The following is an 18,461-nucleotide window of genomic DNA, read 5'->3' as shown; positions in this document are numbered from 1 at the left end:
GTGTTTCACGCTAACAACCTGACAGCCACATGGAGAGACGGGACGATTCTATACACAGTGATCACTGAGGTGCAAACACACACACATCCACAACAATCTCCTGATACATTGCATAATACTGTATAACTACTATGTGGGACCTATATAACAAACAACGATCACCCTTAACACTCAATCGAAGTTTGATCCAACCACTTTTCCATACAATGGACAAAAACCTACATAGCAACTTCTATGGTGTTATTATCTGCAGTGACAGCCAAACTTCTCAGAGATCTGAAAAATACATTGATAAGAGTACAAACAGCACACATACAAATTTGAGTTCTAAAAATACATGGAAGGTTAGGGAATCGATTCCTTTATGGTGGTTGCAGAATTGAACAGTTCTTCTGGATTTTGATAATTAGCGGGTATCGGCCTGTCTCTGTCTCTGTCTGTCTCTCTCTATATATATGTCTCTGTCGTCTGTCTCTCTCTCTCTCTATATATATATATATATATATATATGTCTCTGTATCTGTCTGTCTCTCTCTCTATATATATATATGTGTCTCTGTCTGTCTGTCTGTCTGTCTGTCTGTCTGTCTGTCTGTCTGTCTGTCTCTGTCTCTGTCTCTCAATTCAATTCAATTTATTGGCATGACGTAAAAATGTACACTACCGTTCAAAAGTTTGGGGTCACTTAGAAATGTCCTTGTTTTTTAAAGAAAAGCTCATTTTTTGTCCATTAAAATAACATCGAATTGATCAGAAATACAGTGTAGATGTTGTTAATGTGGCTATTGTAGCTGGAAACAGCAGATTCTTTATGGAATATCTACATAGGCATACAGAGGCCCATTATCAGCAACTATCACCCCTGTGTTCCAATGGCACGCTGTGTTAGCTAATCCAAGTTTATCATTTTAAAAGGCTAATTGATCATTAGAAAACACTTTTGCAATTATGTTAGCACAGCTGAAAACTGTTGTGCTTATTAAAGAAGCAATAAAACTGGCCTTCTTTAGACTAGTTGAGTATCTGGAGCATCAGCATTTGTGGTTTCGATTACAGGCTCAAAATGGCCAGAAACAAATAACTTTCTTCTCAAACTCGTCAGTCTATTCTTGTTCTGAGAAATAAAGGCTATTCCATGTGAGAAATTGCCAAGAAACTGAAGATCTCTGAAGAACACAGACACTAAACAGAGGAACTCTGCCTAGAAGACCAGCATCCCAGAGTCGCCTCTTCACTGTTGACGTTGAGACTGGTGTTTTGTGGGTACTATTTAATGAAGCAAAAAAAATAATTTTCTTTCAAAAACAAGGACATTTCTAAGTGACCCCAAACTTTTGAACGGTAGTGTACATATGCCAAGCTTACTTTGGAGATTTGCAATATTAACCTAATTAAAATAAAAAATAATTGATATTGTCAACGGGACAACAGTAACAATAATAATCAAGGGTCAAAATAACCATACGCTGAACAATAACAATAAGCATAGAGGACATGTGCAGGTTGGTTGGTCTGTCAGACACTCTCCCTCGTCCATTGGCAGACAGCAATGTATTGCACTGCCAACCCCTTTCTGTGTCCTCTCCCAACAGGACATAATATACAAAAGTGAAATAAACAATACAAATTAATAGTAAACATTACTCACAGAAGTTTCAAAAGAATAAAGACATTACAAATGTAATATTATGTATATATACAGTGTTGTAACGATGTACAAATGGTTAAAGTACAAAAGGGAAAATAAATAAACATAAATATGGGTTGTATTTACAAAGCTGTTTGTTCTTCACTGGTTGCCCTTTTCTTGTGGCAACAGGTCACAAATATTGCTGCTTTGATGGCACACTGTGGTATTTCACCTAGTAGATATGGGAGGTTATCAAAATCGGTTTGTTTTAGAATTCTGTATGGATCTGTGAGGGAAATATGTGTCTCTAATATGGTCATACATTGGGCAGGAGGTTAGGAAGTGCAGCTCAGTTTCCACCTCATTTTGTGGGCAGTGTGCACATAGCCTGTCTTCTCTTGAGAGCCAGGTCTGCCTACAGTGGCCCTTCTCAATAGCAAGGCTATGCTCACTGAATCTGTACATTGTCAAAGCTTTCCTTAAATTTGGGTCAGTCACAGTGGTCAGGTATTCTGCCACTGTGTACTCTCTGTTTAGGGCCAACTAGCATTCTAGTTTGCTCAGTTTTTTTGTTAATTCTATCCAATGTATCAAGTAATTATCTTTTTGTTTTCTCATGACTTGGTTGGGTCTAATTGTGTTGCTGTCCTGGGGCTCTGTGGGGTGTGTTTTGTTTGTGAACAGAGCCCCAGGACCAGCTTGCTTAGGGGACTCTTCTCCATGTTCATCTCTCCGTAGGTGATGGCTTTGTTATGGAAGGTTTGGGAATCGCTTCCGTTTAGGTGGTTATAGAATTTAACGGCTCTTTTCTGGATTTTGATAATAAGCAGGTATCGGCCTGTCTCTGTCTGTCTCTGTCTGTCTCTATCTCTCCCTCTGTCTCTCTCTCTGTCTCTCTGTATCTCTCTCTCTCTCTGTCTCTCTCTGTCAATTCAATTCAATTCAAGGGCTTTATTGGCATGGGAAACATGTGTTACCATTGCCAAAGCAAGTGGGTAGATAATATATAAAGTGAATATATAAAGTGAAATAAACAATACAAATTAACAGTAAACATTACACATACAGAAGTTTCAAAACAATAAAGACATTACAAATGTCATATCATATGTTTTAACAATGTACAAATGGTAACTCTCTATCTTATTTAACCTTTATTTAACCAGGAAGGGCTCATTGAGATTAAAATCTATTTTTCAAGAGTGCCCTGGCCAAGATAGGCAGCACCAAGTCATTACAGAAAAATTACAGACAGACAACATGAAAAACTACAAGTAATCTAGTAAAAACCATTGAATTCACAAGAGTATAAAACAGCAAATTAAAAACATTGACAGGTCAGGGAATCAGTCTCAAGATCCTTCATCAGTGATTTAAAAACACCAATCGGGACAAGTTCTTCCAGATTAAAAGTACATTGTAAGGCGTTCCAAGACGATGGCGCAGAGTACATAAAAGCCCTTTTACCAAATTCAGTTCAGACATTTGGAACAGTTAGCAGGATAAAGTCCAGCGAACGAAGAGAGTACCCACCACATTTCTGAACAATAAAAATGCCCAAATAAAAAGGTAGTAAACCCAAAATGGCTTTGTAAATAAAAGCATACCAGTGACTGTGCCTACGAGTGACTAGAGAAGGCCAGCCAACCCTGGTATACAAAGTGCAGTGGTGCGTAAGGGTTTTGCAGTTTAAAATAAATCTCAAAGTGCTATGGTAAAGAGTGTCAATTGATCTCAAACACTGAGCGGAAGCATTCATATATAAAATATCCTCATAGTCTAGTAAAGGCATAAATGTAGCTGATACTAGCCTCCTTCTGGCTTCAAAAGAAAAACTCATTCTGTCTCTCTCTATATCTATGTCACTCTCTCTGTCTCTGTCACTGTCTCTCTCTCTCTCTTGCGTGCTCTTTCTCTCTCTCTCTATCTCTGTCTCTCTCTCAGTCATACCTGCGTGTATGAATACTATGCACACGTATGTGTGATTTCCACTATGTGTGTGTGTGTGTTGAGTCTCTCTGTGAGGAGAATAGGAATCAGCATGGCCTACCCAGTGGATTTGACGTGGAAGGTATGGTGGGAGGCAGAGGGAAGAGGTCATGAGCCCTGCTATAGAATCAGCATGGTGTAGGAGGACAACCTTGCTGTACAGTGCACAGTGCCCCACCCCCACCCCCCGTACTAGCTCCGACTTTGTTGATAGCTACTTGGTTGAGGAAAAAAATGTACCTACTATACTGTGATATGTGGTTGTCCCACCTAGCTATCTTAAGATGAATGCACTATCTGTAAGTCACTCTGGATAAGAGCATCTGCTAAGTGACTCAAATGTGAAATATACACACAACACACAAGAACACATGAAGAAATGAAGAGAAACGAAGCAGGCCTGGCACCCCAGTGAGTGGGCCTGTGTCCACCCAGGCCCACCCATGCCCATGCCTATGCCTATGCCTATGCCTATATGCCTATGCCTATGCCTATGCCTATGCCTATGCCACACACACACACACACACACACACACACACACACACACACACACACACACACACACACACACACACACACACACACACACACACACACACACACACACACACACACACACACACACACACACACACACACACTTGTAGCTCTTTGGAGCATCCCATTGCCTCCTGCCTAATCTGTCTAATGTGCCCTTGAGGCGGTAGGTATACTAGCAGTTAAGAGCATTGGGCCAGTAACCAAAAGATCCCTGGTTTGAATCCCGTAGACTAGGTGAAAAATCTGTCATTATGCCCTTGAACAAGGCACTTAACCCTAATTGCTCTGGATAAGAGCGTCTGCTAAATTACGTAAAATGCCCATCTCAAGGCCAGGGAGCTGAAGGCTGGTGTAGTGTTGCAGAGCTGTGTGGTTTGTGAGGGCTACATCTCGGCAGGTCCTGACAGAGATCATTGCGACACAGACTACATTTTTCATGCTGTGGTTGGAAGCGGGCAGTCAGAGTAAAACAGACAGCTTTGGGATGAACATATTTTTGCTGTCCCACAGATGATTTGGAAACGGTCTCTTTCTGATTTGTATGCATTAGCCTACCTATTGTATTAAAAGCACATATTTGTCTCATTATTAGCACATATTTAAGACACTAACAGCTTACAGACGGTAGGAAATTAAATTAATTAATTTAGGACACTAAAGAGGCCTTTCTACTGACTCTGAAAAACACCAAAAGAAAGATTGCCAGGGTCCCTGCGAATCTGCGTGAATGTGCCTAAGGCATGCTACAAGGAGGCACGAGGACTGCAGATGTGGCCAGGGCAAAAAACTGCAATATCCGTACTGTGACAGCGCTACAGGAAGACAGGACGGACAGCTGATCGTCCTCGCAGTGGCAGACCACATGTAACAACACCTGCACAGGATCGGTACATCCGAACATCACACCTGTGGGACAGGTACAGGATGGCAACAACAACTGCCCGAGTTACACCAGGAATGCACAATCCCTCCATCAGTGCTCAGACTGTCCGCAATAGGCTGAGAGCTTGTAGGCCTGTTGTAAGGCAGGGCCTCACCAGACATCACCGGCAACAATGTTGCCTATGGGCACAAACCCACTGTCGCTGGAACAGACTGGAATGGCAAAATGTGCTCTTCACTGACAAGTCGCGGTTTTGTCTCACCAGGGGTGATGGCCGGATTTGCGTTTATCGTCGAAGGAATAAGCGTTACACCGAGGCCTGTACTCTGGAGCGGGATCGATTTGGAGGTGGAGGGTCCGTCATGGTCTGGGGCGGTGTGTCACAGCATCATCGGACCGAGCTTGTTCTCATTGCATGCATTGCAATGCTCATTGCAATGCTGTGCGTTACAGGGAAGACATCCTCCTCCCTCATGTGGTACGCTTCCTGCAGGCTCAACCTGACACGACCCTCCAGCGTGACAGTGCCACCAGCCATACTGCTCGTTCCGTGCAGGATTTCCTGCAAGACAGGAATGTCAGTGTTCTGCCATGGCCAGCGAATAACCCACATCTCAATCCCATTGAGCACTTCTGGGACATGTTGGATCGGAGGGTGACGGCTAGGGCCATTCCCCCGAGAAATGTCCGGGAACTTGCAGGTGCCTTGGTGGAAGAGTGGGGTAACATCTCAGAGCAAGAACTGGTACATCTGGTGCAGTCCATGAGGAGGAGATGCACTGCAGTACTTATTGCAGCTGGTGGCCACACCAGATACTGACTGTTACTTTTGATTTTTACCCCCCCTTTGTTCAGGGACACATTATTCCATTTATGTAAGTCACATGTCTGTGGAACTTGTTCAGTTTATGTCTCAGTTGTTGAATCTTGTTATGTTCATACAAATATTTACGCATGTTAAGTTTGCTGAAAATTAACAGTTGACAGTGAGAGGACGTTTCTTTTTTTTGCTGAGTTTATTTGTCTCACTATTAGCACATATTGGTCCCATTATTGGCACATATTTGTCTCATTATTAGCACATATTGGTCTCATTATTGGCACATATTTGTCTCATTATTAGCACATATTTGTCTCATTATTATCACATATATGTTGCATTATTAGCACATATTGGTCTCATTATTAGCACATATTGGTCTCATTATTAGCACATACATGTTGCATTATTCACACACTCTCAGAATTTGCTGCTTCAAGTTCAGTAGCCTACCTCTCCTCTCCTAGTTGGGCGTGCGAGATCAAGTGCTCCAAGTATATGTGTGTTCCAGTGGAGGCTGCTGAGGGGAGGACTTCTCATAATAATGGAGTATAATCAAAAGCATGTGTTTGATAACATTCCATTCACTCCACTCCTGCCATTATTATGAACCGTCCTGCCCTCAGCAGCCTCCACTGATGTGGTCTAAATGAGATACTGTAGGCTGCCTACTGTTTGTGGGTGGAGAATGACGCGGCAGTTTTTTTTCCAAGGAAATTAAGTTAAAAATTAGTAAACTATTGTTTACTACAGTGCCCGTAAATAAATATTGAAAATGGAAAGAAGTGGAGGGCTCTCAACCAACATGAGTGCTCATTGAAATGGGAAAAGGTGCAATGCACACATAGGCTACCATGTGAGCAAAAGTTGCGCCTTTCCTTTTTCAATAAATATTGATTACCCATTTCTTTGTCTCTGCCTGCAAACCATCCACTGAAAATGTAGGCTATATCATATGTGCAAAACGTATTTCAAGAGAAAGTGCAAGTGTCTGCTCTCAATCTAAGTAACATAAGTAAAACGTCCGCATCAGTCTCTCTCAATTAAAAATACAGCTATCCGTTTTTTTTGCATGGGCTGTTTCTCAATCCACAGCATCCGCCTATGTTGACCTTCCTCATCTGGAGCTACAGCTGTGTTTGTCAGACCAGGAGACATCCCGAAAATCTGTCTTCTCACAAAAGCGTCTGGAGCGTCCAAACCGTTTAAGTTATAAACTAATATAACCCCACTATGGAAAGGGGAGACTCTTACGGGACTCGTCTGAAGGTCACCCATACAAACGAATGGAAGTATGAAGGTAGTTTTGTGCCAACAAAAATAAGGGGTTAAATATGTGTCAAAAAAATAATATTTCCTGAGCTTTCTTATGTCTTCTAGATAAAGGACAGACACTTCAAAACCTTATTCCTTATGACTTATTTCTGATGTTTTTCGTGGAGAGAAGTGGCTTGTTTGCTGCCCTTCTTGACACCAGGCCATCCTCCAAAAGTCTTCACCTCACTGTGCGTGCAGATACACTCACACCTGCCTGCTGCCATTCCTGAGCAAGCTCTGTACTGGTGGTGCCCCAGTATTGAACAATTGAACAATTGAACCGCTCTCCTTGAATTTCTTGATGATCCGATAAATGGTTGATTTAGGTGCAATCTTACTGGCAACAATAATCCTTGCCTGTTAAGCCCTTTTTGTGCAAAGCAATGATGACGGCATGTGTCTCCTTGCAGGTAACCGTGGTTGACAGAGGAAGAATAATGATTCCAAGCACCACCCTCCTTTTGAAACTTCCAGTCTGTTATTCGAACTCAATCAGCATGACAGAGTAATCTCCAGCCTTGTCCTCGTCAACACTCACACCTGTGTTAACGAGAGAATCACTGATGATGTCAGCTGGTCCTTTTGTGGCAGGGCTGAAATGCAGTGAAAATGTTTTTGGGGGATTCAGTTCATTTGCATGGCAATGAGGGACTTTGAAATTAATTACAATGCATCTGATCACTCTTCATAACATTCTGGAGTATATGCAAATTGCCATCATGCAAACTGAGGCAGCAGACTTTGTGAAAATGAATATTTGTGTCATTCTCAAAACTTTTGGCCACGACTGTATTTGGCTAAGGTGTATGTAAACTTCCGACTTCAACTGTATCTCAAGCCTCTCTCCATCTTCCTCTCCATCTCTCTCTCTTCATGCTTGAGTATGTTCCCTAACACCTAGAGAAAGAGAAAGCTTGAGAGCGCTGGAGTGTATAACTGTCAACACGGGGAAAGGAGGTGGAGAGGTGTATGTTACTTTTTGTGTGCATGTGAATGTGTAACTTCAGTGTGTGCGTGCGTGTGTGCGTGAGCTTGCGTGTGTGTATGTGTGTGTGTGTGTAGATAGGTTAATGTGTGTGTGTGTGGGGGGGGGGGGGGGGGGGGGGGGGCATGGCAGGGTGTGAAGGAGCACTGTGATAATGACAGGCAATGCATTATGTAACATGCAGAGTGCATAAGGCAGATGGGTATTTTAGGCCCACACATTGAGGATGTATAAGTACTTTGGCTGTGAGTGTATGTACCTGTCTGTGTGTGCATTTGTGCATGTCCTTATCTATGCAGTATGGGGGAATTCCGAACCGAGTTAAGCTTGTGTAAATGGAACTTAGTTCCATTATTATTCACACTTCCCTCTATGTGTATTCTGACCTTGAGCTTAGGCATGTGAATAGCAAGCTATTTACCCGCAATTAGTTTGGGTTAGAGATTTAAGAAGTGAAGGTGTGGTAGAGGTGTCTACAGATAAGTCGTAATCTGACCTTGACTTAATTCCCTAAGAATTCCACCAACTTTACGTGCAAGGAAACCATGAATAAGGTCGAGGGAACGTGCCGGTTCCAAGTGGAAAAATCATCTACTTAATTTTTTTCCCGATATAATCTCCAAGCACTGTAATTATTAAGAGCTAGTGATAAGAGCTAGGTAAATGAGTAATCCATTTGGGGATTGTAAATCCACCAGGTCACCCATGATACAAGTCAGTATTTGACTGAGGATGTCGGGAGATGTCGTGGAAAACGGCCACTAGGGGCAACATTGAGTGACATTTGGAAGAACTTTAAAATTTGTCATTTGAGAAACATGGATGAACATTTAATTCTGACATGAGACTGTGAGAGTTATTAGTTGTAAATACACATAGCAATTGTTTAGATAATGGTTCTGTTTCCAAAGGCTTCAAGTTCGAATCCAGTGGTAGAAAGTTGTTTCAAGATAAAGCAAACCACTTTATTTTTGATGAATCAATATATTTTGTGCGTAAAGGCTCTCCAACCCTGTTTTTTATGATTCATACATACTTTTTTCCTTACACTAAAATTTGCCTAAATTATCTACAAGATCAGTGTATTTTTTTTGTTTTTATTTATATACCAAAAGGCTTTTGCCAACAGGGTTGGGGAGCCTTTACGCACAAAATATATGGATTCATCAAAAATAAAGTGGTTTGCTTTATCTTGAAAGTTGCCATATTCATATTTATTGAAAAGTGTACAATAGGCAGAGGTTGAACAATAGTCCTATAAATCTACCCTAATCCTCACTAATCATGGACTAATCATATGACAACGATCCAGTCATCGTGAACGGTGTACCAGGTGTACAATGTTGCCCCTAGGGGCCCTCTGCGGGGACGGGGGGTGGGATTAAAAATAAAATATAAATATAGGACAAACACAATCACGACAAGAGAGACAACTCAACACTACATAAACAGAGACCTAAGACAACAACATAGCATGGCAGCAACACATGACAATACAGAATGGTAGCAACACAACATGGCAGCAGCACAACATGGTAGCGGCACTAAACAGGGTACAAACATTATTGGGCACAGACAACAGCACAAAGGGCAAATCTACCAGGTGCTGAAACGGAGACGAATATGCATAGATGGCTTTCTTTCATTGATCCCTATAATCTGACCCGTATGTATTCTATGGAGTCTGTTGACAACATTTTAATTAAAGGTACACTGTATTTAAAGGGATGGCTTCAGATAAATGTGCTGAAAACCCTACTGAATGCAACTCCACAAGTAAATCTGCTGGCCAGCAAGTGGGAAGGTTTTCAGCAGTTGAATGACATTTATTCAGCGTGCGCAAGGGAACCACCCCTGCAAAGCCTGTTACACACCTCCATAAAGTAAGTCTGAATACCAACTACTGAGAAGTGAGTAGGAAAAGCATGCATAGGAAAGTCTGAATTGGGCTCTATGTGTGTATGAAATAACTAATATGTTTGAGTATGTGTAGCTGTGTTTTTTGATTATATGAGTGGGTGTACAATACGTAAGTGCACTCTCTAGAAGGGGATGTGTATTTGCATATATATCTATCCAAAAATGTGCGAAAGGATGTCTGGTCAAAGTTCCTACTCACTATCAGTTTGACCTCAGAGATCTGTGTCTGCCACACACACACACACACACACACACACACACACACATACACCCCCCCCCCCCCCCCCTCCCTCGACACACTCAATAATACAGTCCTATAGTAGCTTATGTGTTGTAGTGAGTCACAGTTGCGAGTCAGAGAAAGTCTCCCACTGCCTCTCCATGCCTCCTCTCTGTTCCATGCTCCATGCATGAGTGTGCCCCGGTAAAAATAGACCTCTTAAAGGCCCAGCAACCACTCAGGCCCATGAGGGACCGTTCTATAGAATTACAACAACTAGTCAGTTGTACAACTGAATGCATTCAACTGCAATGTGTCTTCCGCATTTAACCCAACCCCTTTGAATCAGAGAGTGCAGGGGCTGCCATAATTGACATCCACACCTTCGGCACCCAGGGAACCGTGGGTTAACTGCCTTGCTCGGGTAGAACGACAGCTTTTTACCTTGTCAGCTCAGGGATTCAATCTAGCAACCTTTCGGTTACTGGCCCAACGCTCTAACCTCTAGGCTACCTGAGGATGTGCGTGTTTGTGTGTGTGTTTAACTATACTTTTGGGGACCAGAAGTCCCCACAAGAATAGTAAACAAACAAACATTTGACCACTGGGAACATTTTGTTAGTCCCCACAACGTGTTAGGGTTAGAATTATGTTTAGGGCTAGGAGCTAGGGTTAGTTTTAAAGTTAGGGTTAGGGCAAGTGTATGGGTTAGGGCTAGGTTTAGGGTTAGGGGTTAGGGAAAATAGGGTTTTGAATGGGACTGAATTGTATATCCCCACAAGGTTAGTTCTACAAGACTGTGTGTGTGTTAGTAAAAGAAGGAGAGTGAGTCAATCTCATTCAGCATCCCCCACACACCACATACATGCTGTTGAGGATGAGCCTTGGATGTAATGGTTGTAACACAGTGAATAGTATCCCTGTAGCTTGCGGAATAAACCCTGGTGAGTTCTTAGGTGATACTGAGCTCTTTAAGCTTCCGGCCTTACCATTCAAATGTTAAGGATTATTATGTCATCTCTCAAAGTGTAGGAGTCAGCAGGCAGTGCCAGGCAGGTACTCAGTTACCCAATGAGGACATGTGTTTGACTGACAGTGAATGCAACTGACAGGCAGTGGCGGACTTGCCATCACATCATCAGGGGGCCTTGTGAACTTTGCATAATTTCCTTTAATAATACATTATTTCTGTATTATCTTGTTTTCTTCCTATGCTTGAGAACCTCCTCAACAAAAACAAATCTATTTCTCTTAGCAATTGTATCTGTATAAAATAATATACTGTACCTTTCCAACAAAAATGTTAGCATGCAATACAGCTCAGTGTTACACATTACATTATTCAAGTAATTGTACATATTTCTTATTGAATTTCTGAATGTCTTATTAGTCTTATTATGAACACATACAGTTGGTTGCAGTTTGTATCTGTACTAGAGTGGTTAAAAAGTCCAGACATGAAAACATATATGTATTGTTATTGGTCAATAATGCAAAGAAAATATTAGATATAGGTGTTGGCCCAGAAGTTACACATCATGAATCCCTAATGTGAAAGTACAAAACAGATATAAAATATAAAACAATGGTAATGGACCTAGACAAACAAATCAGTCTGAGGGCGGCCCTTTGTTTAATTAAAAAATCCTGATGTGACCCTTGAGCTCACCCCTGTGCCCAACCCTGTGGTGATGCAAAGACCTTGTAAAGGGTATTTCAAGTATTTTCAGTCAGCCTTTTTATTCTGCTTCATTCACCTAAAAGAATCCAAACAACTCCTGGGCAGTTGGAGCCAGGCAGGGGCATCAGACAGGCCTCTGCCTGGGGCCTCCAAATCACTAAGTCCGCCCCTGCTGACAGGCTCAATGGGAGTTAGTCGATGACTTCACCTCAGAGGATCGAGATGCGAGACTACACCTGAAAACAAAGCCCTAGCACAATAAATCTACATGTGTGAACTGATACCAGCCCCACCCTTCCAACCTGTCAACCTTGCCAAGCCTGTACACAATAACACACATTTACACACACACACAATCACACACATAGTACACATGGACATACAGACAAACGTGTCATAGCATTGCCTGACTTTGCCTCGTCATGTCAAAGACAAGGGCGATTCCGACACCACAAAAAAACAATGAAAAGGTTGAAAACACAATCGATTCATATAAGCAAAAAAGGCTCACAGATGCTGACCATGCATACGCTTACATTTTAATATGATACAGTAACTCCTCTGGAATATTACTGTGAAACAGCCCTATGTCTGACACCAGAAGACCATTCAGTGAACTCTCTATTCAGACTCGAGTGGGCTGAGGTTAGCCATTGACACTGATCCGAGGTCAATTTGGTGGTTTTCTCACTGTGGACCAACCATTTGTGGTATTCCAACTATCTTCAACATTCCGTCGAGCTGGGAGGGAAAGTGCTAGGCTACATGGTAGAGGGTAATGCTTGGAAAAATAAGTTATTCCATGAAAAACTGACTGTGAGGTACCAAGAAAAACACTGTGGTATTATAGGAGGTTTGAGTGGGTGAGCTGCAGACACACACACACACACACACACACACACACACACACACACACACACACACACACACACACACACACACACACACACACACACACACACACACACACACACACACACACACACATACACACACACACGCACAGATACATACACACACACAGAGTGTTACAGAACACATACACACATACAGACGCAAGGGCACTTATGCATGCACGCACACACACATCTAGGTTTATGCTTTTCAACTCTTTTCAAAGTGAACTCCGTGTTGAGATCCATCTCAGACTATAGCGACACACAAATCACACAGTTCCCTTCTTTTCTTAAAAAATGCATATCTAAGTGCATTGTTTTTGTCTAATTGCTTACATTACTTTAAATGATATAGCCACAATAGCATGTTCTCTTCTGTGTGGGTTTGACTGAATTCCAGTGCAGGTATGAATGGGCCAAACCCAGACAGTCTAGTTCCTGTGTCTGCCACTCACATCATTCTATCTTACAGTAAAGTGCAACTGAACTTACAGTAATAAACATTTCCGGTTGAAAATGGCCTTTGTGGCATCGATATTAATCCGAAACATTTATTCTAGTGCCAAAATTGAGTAAAAAAATGTAAGTAAGATAATTTTGGTCATAAAGTCAGTAAATTCCAAAAATGATTTTTCTGAGTTTTGTGTAACTGAGGAAGTCGCAATTTACATGAAGTTTGGCACAGTCTAGTCACGGCTGTCAGTAATCAAATCATCCAGATCTGCCTGGTGTGCTGCAGTACACACTATCAGTACACACTATCCAATCGCTCACCACAATCGACTTATAAATGTTTATTAAGTTCAGTTGCACTTTACTGTAAGTTAGAATGATGTGAGTGGCCCATTTATTTACAGACAACCGAATGAACCATTAGCATGCACCCCCTTATGTTGAAAGAACGAGAATTGTTTTTTATAAACAGCCTGGGTTTCTCAGATTCAAACATCCTCATATTTGTGAGCTAATATTAGGATCACAACCAGAACTTTTGTTCAAGATATTTCCATCTAGAAAGCAGGAAATTCAGTAAACAGGTTTCCCTGACCAGTCACGTCCACATTGTCATGCTGCATCACGCGGTTGCTAAGTCATTCGGTATGGTGGCTTGTTTGGGACGTTGTCTGTCTGTCTGTCTGTCTGTCTGTCTGTCTCTCTGTCTCTCTGTCTCTCTGTCTCTCTGTCTCTCTGTCTCTCTGTCTGTCTGTACCCCCCAACTCCACCACCACATCTGTCTCTACAGTCCATATCTCGCTCACCCCCTCTGCTCTCTACATGGGAGTATCTACCCCCTCTGTTTCTCTGCCAACCCCTACTTCTGCCTCCTCTCTGTCAGTGTCCCCCACCTACCTCCACCTCCTCCCCAATCCCACTCTCCCATATCTACCCCCATATCTCTCTTTCATATCTGCACTTCTCTCTGTCTGCCCCCCTCCTCATATGTGCCCCTCTGTGACTGTGGCCCCTGGCTATCTCTGGACTGGGTCTATTTCAGCCCACTGCTCTAATTCTTAGCCTGGATTCAGCCAGGCTGAATGGTGAACCTACACCTTTCTATCTCTCACACATACTTACACATTTACAAAGTGGCCCATGCGCATGCATTCACTTGCATGAACACACACTGAGGCGCACATGCACACACACGCACGCACGCATGCACACACACGCACGCACGCATGCACGCAGACACACACACACACACACACACACACACTCACACACACGCAGGTGTGCACACACATACTCACACACTAGTGCGAAGAGTAATACTCACATATACACATATAAGCCCACATGCTGTTAGACTCACACTGCTATACCATTAACCATGCACTGTACACACAGGGTGTTTCTCAATATGCATACTATCGTGCTCCACGCTCTCATGCTCAAAGTGCATTTTCCAGGAACGTTCTCTTGAGTACATTCTTGTGAGGACGAGAGTGTGGATTTACCTCACGCTGTATTACCTACTGTATTACCTCACGCTGCATCTCGCCATTCACTGAACCTTCTTCTAGCCAGGACAATGGCAACAATAGAGACTAAACAGCATATATACAAAGCAAACGTTTTACTTCATAATTATCAGCTAGATGTATGTGAATCGTAGCAATTTAGCTAACCAGATTTTAAAAAAGGCAAAAATGACCGAAAACCAATGTTAACTAAGGTAGATGTAAAGTTCTTCGTGGCTGGCTAGCTAGCCAATTAGCCCTATTGACTTACTATGGACTTACCCATTCACTGAACCTTACTTCTTCTAGCCAGGACAATGGAAATAGAGACGCAACAAGATATACACAAAGCAAATATTTCACTTCATAACTATCAGCTTGCTATGTGTGAATTGTAATAATGTAGTTAACCAGATATTATAACTGGCAAAAATAACCTAAAGCCAGTGTTATCCAAAGTTGTACAGTGTTATCTATCAGTAGTAGCTAGCAAGTTAGCTCTATTGAATTCCTATGGGCTTACGAACCACACACACTACAGTGGGTATTGAAGGCATGAAACCATGCCAAAATTAACATAGCATGTACAGTTGAAGTCAGAAGTTTACATACACTTAGGTTGGAGTCATTAAAACTCATTTTTCAACCACTCCACAAATGTCTTGTTAACAAACTATAGTATTGGCAGGTCGGTTAGGACTACGCAAGTATAAACATCATGAGACCACTCAGGCGTCATACCGCTCAGGAAGGAGATGCGTTCAGTCTCCTAGAGATGAACATACTTTGGTGCGAAATGTGCAAATCAATCCCAGAACAACAGCAAAGGACCTTGTGAAGATGCTGGAGGAAACAGGTACAAAAGTATCTATATCCACAGTAAAACGAGTCCTATATTGACATGACCTGAAAGGCCGCTCAACAAGGAAGAAGCCACTGCTCCAAAACCGCCATAAAAGAGCCAGACTACGGTTTGCAACTGCACATGGGGACAAAGATCGTACTTATGGAGAAATTACCTCTGGCCTGATGAAACAAAAATTATAACTTTTTGGCCATAATTACCATCGTTATGTTTGGAGGAAAAAGGGGGAGGCTTGCAAGCCAAAGAACACCATCTCAACCGTGAAGCACGGGGGTGGCAGCATCATGTTGTGGGGGTGCTTTGCTGCAGGAGGGACTGGTGCACTTCACAAAATAAATGGCATAATGAGGGAGTAAAATTCTGTGGATATATTGAAGCAACATCTCAAGACATCAGTCAGGAAGTTGAAGCTTGGTCACAAATGGGTCTTCCAAATGGACAATGACCCCAAGCATACTTCCAAAGTTGTGGCAAAATGGCTTAAGGACAACAAAGTCAAGGTATTGGAGCGGCTATCACAAAGCCCTGACCTCAATCCTATAGAAAATGTGTGGGCAGAACTGAAAAAGCATATGTGAGCAAGGAGGCCTACAAACCTGACTCAGTTACAGCAGCTCTGTCAGGAGGAATGGGCCAAAATTCACCCAACTTATTGTGGGAAGCTTGTGGAAGGCTATCCGAAATGTTTGACCCAAGTTAAACAATTTAAAGGCAATGCTACCAAATACTAATTGAGTGTATGTAAACTTCTGACCCACTGGGAATGTGATGAAAGAAATAAAAGCTGAAATAAATAATTCTCTCTACTATTATTCTGACATTTCACATTCTTAAAATAAAGTGGTCATCCTAACTGACCTTAAACAGGGATTTTTTACTTGAATTAAATGTCAGGAATGGTGATAACTGAGTTTAAATGTATTTGTCTAAGCTGTATGTAAACTTCCGACTTCAACTGTATTTATTAACGTATCAAGATAAAGTATTGTAGTCAGATGAGATGTCAATAGGTAACATTTTATTCCAAAGTTTTTTCGCTCTCGCTTCAATTCAAACAATGACAGTCAATGATTGAAAAAAAATGTGCATGATTTTTACGTAGTTATGTCATATTTATTTGCATACTTTTCATTGAAGCTTGCATCGATGCATGCTTCAAAATATGTTCAATTGGAGTGCGCATTAGAGAAGTGCCCTCCGTGTACCGTTTCGCATACTTTGATTTGGACTCATACTCCGACCCTCCCGTGCTCTAATTTGAGTGCTCGGAGCACGGTAGTAGGCATTTTGAGAAACACCGATAGACTGCTTTACCATAAACCATATACTTGAAACACAGACTGCTATACCATAAACCATATACTGGACACACAGACTGCTATACCATAAACCATATACTGGACACAAAGACTGCTTGCTATACCATAAACCATATACAATCCACACATGCATGTTGTATCTTCTCAGATACAAACACTTCTTTCTCTATCACACAACTCAGATAGTCCTGTAATACAACATATCTTCAAACAACCACTGTATATACATATTTTATCCAACTCTCTAACTTTCTGTCTCACAAAAGCACACACACACACACACACACACACGCACACACGCACGCACGTACTCGCACACACACGCACACACACACACGGAGGCTAGAAAGCGTTCTGGTTACTTACCTCTCTGGGTGTCTTTGCGTGGTGAGTAACGGAGTGAGTGCTCATTGGATCAGCTAGCCGTAAAGCACAGAGACATACAGCTCTCTCTCTCGCTCTATTTATCTTTTCACCTCTCTCTCTCTCTCTCTCTCTCTCTCTCTCTCTCTCTCTGTCTCCGACTCAGTCTTCAATATGTTCCTTTCTCTCCACCTTGCCTCACACTCTGTTTGCTCTTAACTCTTCTATGCTCTTACACTCTCCCTCTCTCTCACTCTAGCTTGCTTGATCTCTCTAACTCCCCCTCTCTCTATCTCTCTCGCTCTGTCCCTCTCTCTCTCCCCCTCCCTCTCGCTCTCCCTCCCTCTCACTCTTTCTCTGTCTCTGTCTCTGTCTCTGTCTCTCTGTCTCTCTCTCCCTCTCTCCCTCTCTCTTTCTCTCCCTCTCTCTCTCTCTCTGGGTGTATTATTAGCAAAGCTCAGTACCGGGCTGATAGTTGATGTCAGGCTCATTGTGGGAGCGTTAGCTAGCCGTAGCGTTAGCAATAGCAGCATTAATGGCTCTAGTTTGGCTGAGTGCCCAGAGGCTATGCTCATTAACCTCCCCAGAGCGGCGGAATGCACTGGCCCACATCTCATGCTATTGGCTTAACACCTCAGCCTCTCCACGTATCACAGCACAGTAGAATGGTGGGAAAGTAAACTACCAGTAAACTACCATAACTTGGGTCACTTTCAAGGATTTTATGTAATTTATCACAAGACATCTAGTGGCCCTTTTGGGTACTTCAGATTATCATAAATGTCTGTAATTATCCCTAGCCCTCTGTTTGGCATTATCACATGTAAAATATATCAAATAATCAAATTATACTGGAGAAGAATATAAATGCACCATGCAACAATTTCAATGATTTAACTCAGTACAAATCACATTTTATTTGTCACATATGCCAAATACAACCTTACTGTGAAATCCTTACTTACAAGCCCTTAACCAACAATGCATTTCTTTTTCTCCTTGGGTGGCTGGAGTCTTTGGCAATTTTTTGGGTCTTCCTCTGACATCGCCTGGTATAGAGGTCTTGAATGG

At 42.1% G+C, this 18,461-nt stretch overlaps 1 protein-coding gene across 1 annotated transcript in view; it reads right to left on the bottom strand.

The window, feature by feature from the left end:
• The window catches only part of LOC139367720 (ataxin-1-like), a 40,099-nt gene extending 22,492 nt beyond the window's left edge, over positions 1 to 17,607 (bottom strand). The window contains exon 1 of the mRNA XM_071106029.1: positions 17,394 to 17,607. The gene's annotated coding sequence lies outside the window, so the exon portion shown is untranslated. The remainder of the gene's footprint in view (positions 1 to 17,393) is intronic.
• Positions 17,608 to 18,461: the final 854 nt, after the last annotated feature.

Source organism: Oncorhynchus clarkii, chromosome 16 (genome assembly GCF_045791955.1).
Source record: "Oncorhynchus clarkii lewisi isolate Uvic-CL-2024 chromosome 16, UVic_Ocla_1.0, whole genome shotgun sequence".
Lineage (NCBI taxonomy): Eukaryota > Metazoa > Chordata > Actinopteri > Salmoniformes > Salmonidae > Oncorhynchus > Oncorhynchus clarkii.
Note: the sequence above shows the minus strand (reverse complement) of the source record. Positions and strands in the feature narration are given on the sequence as shown.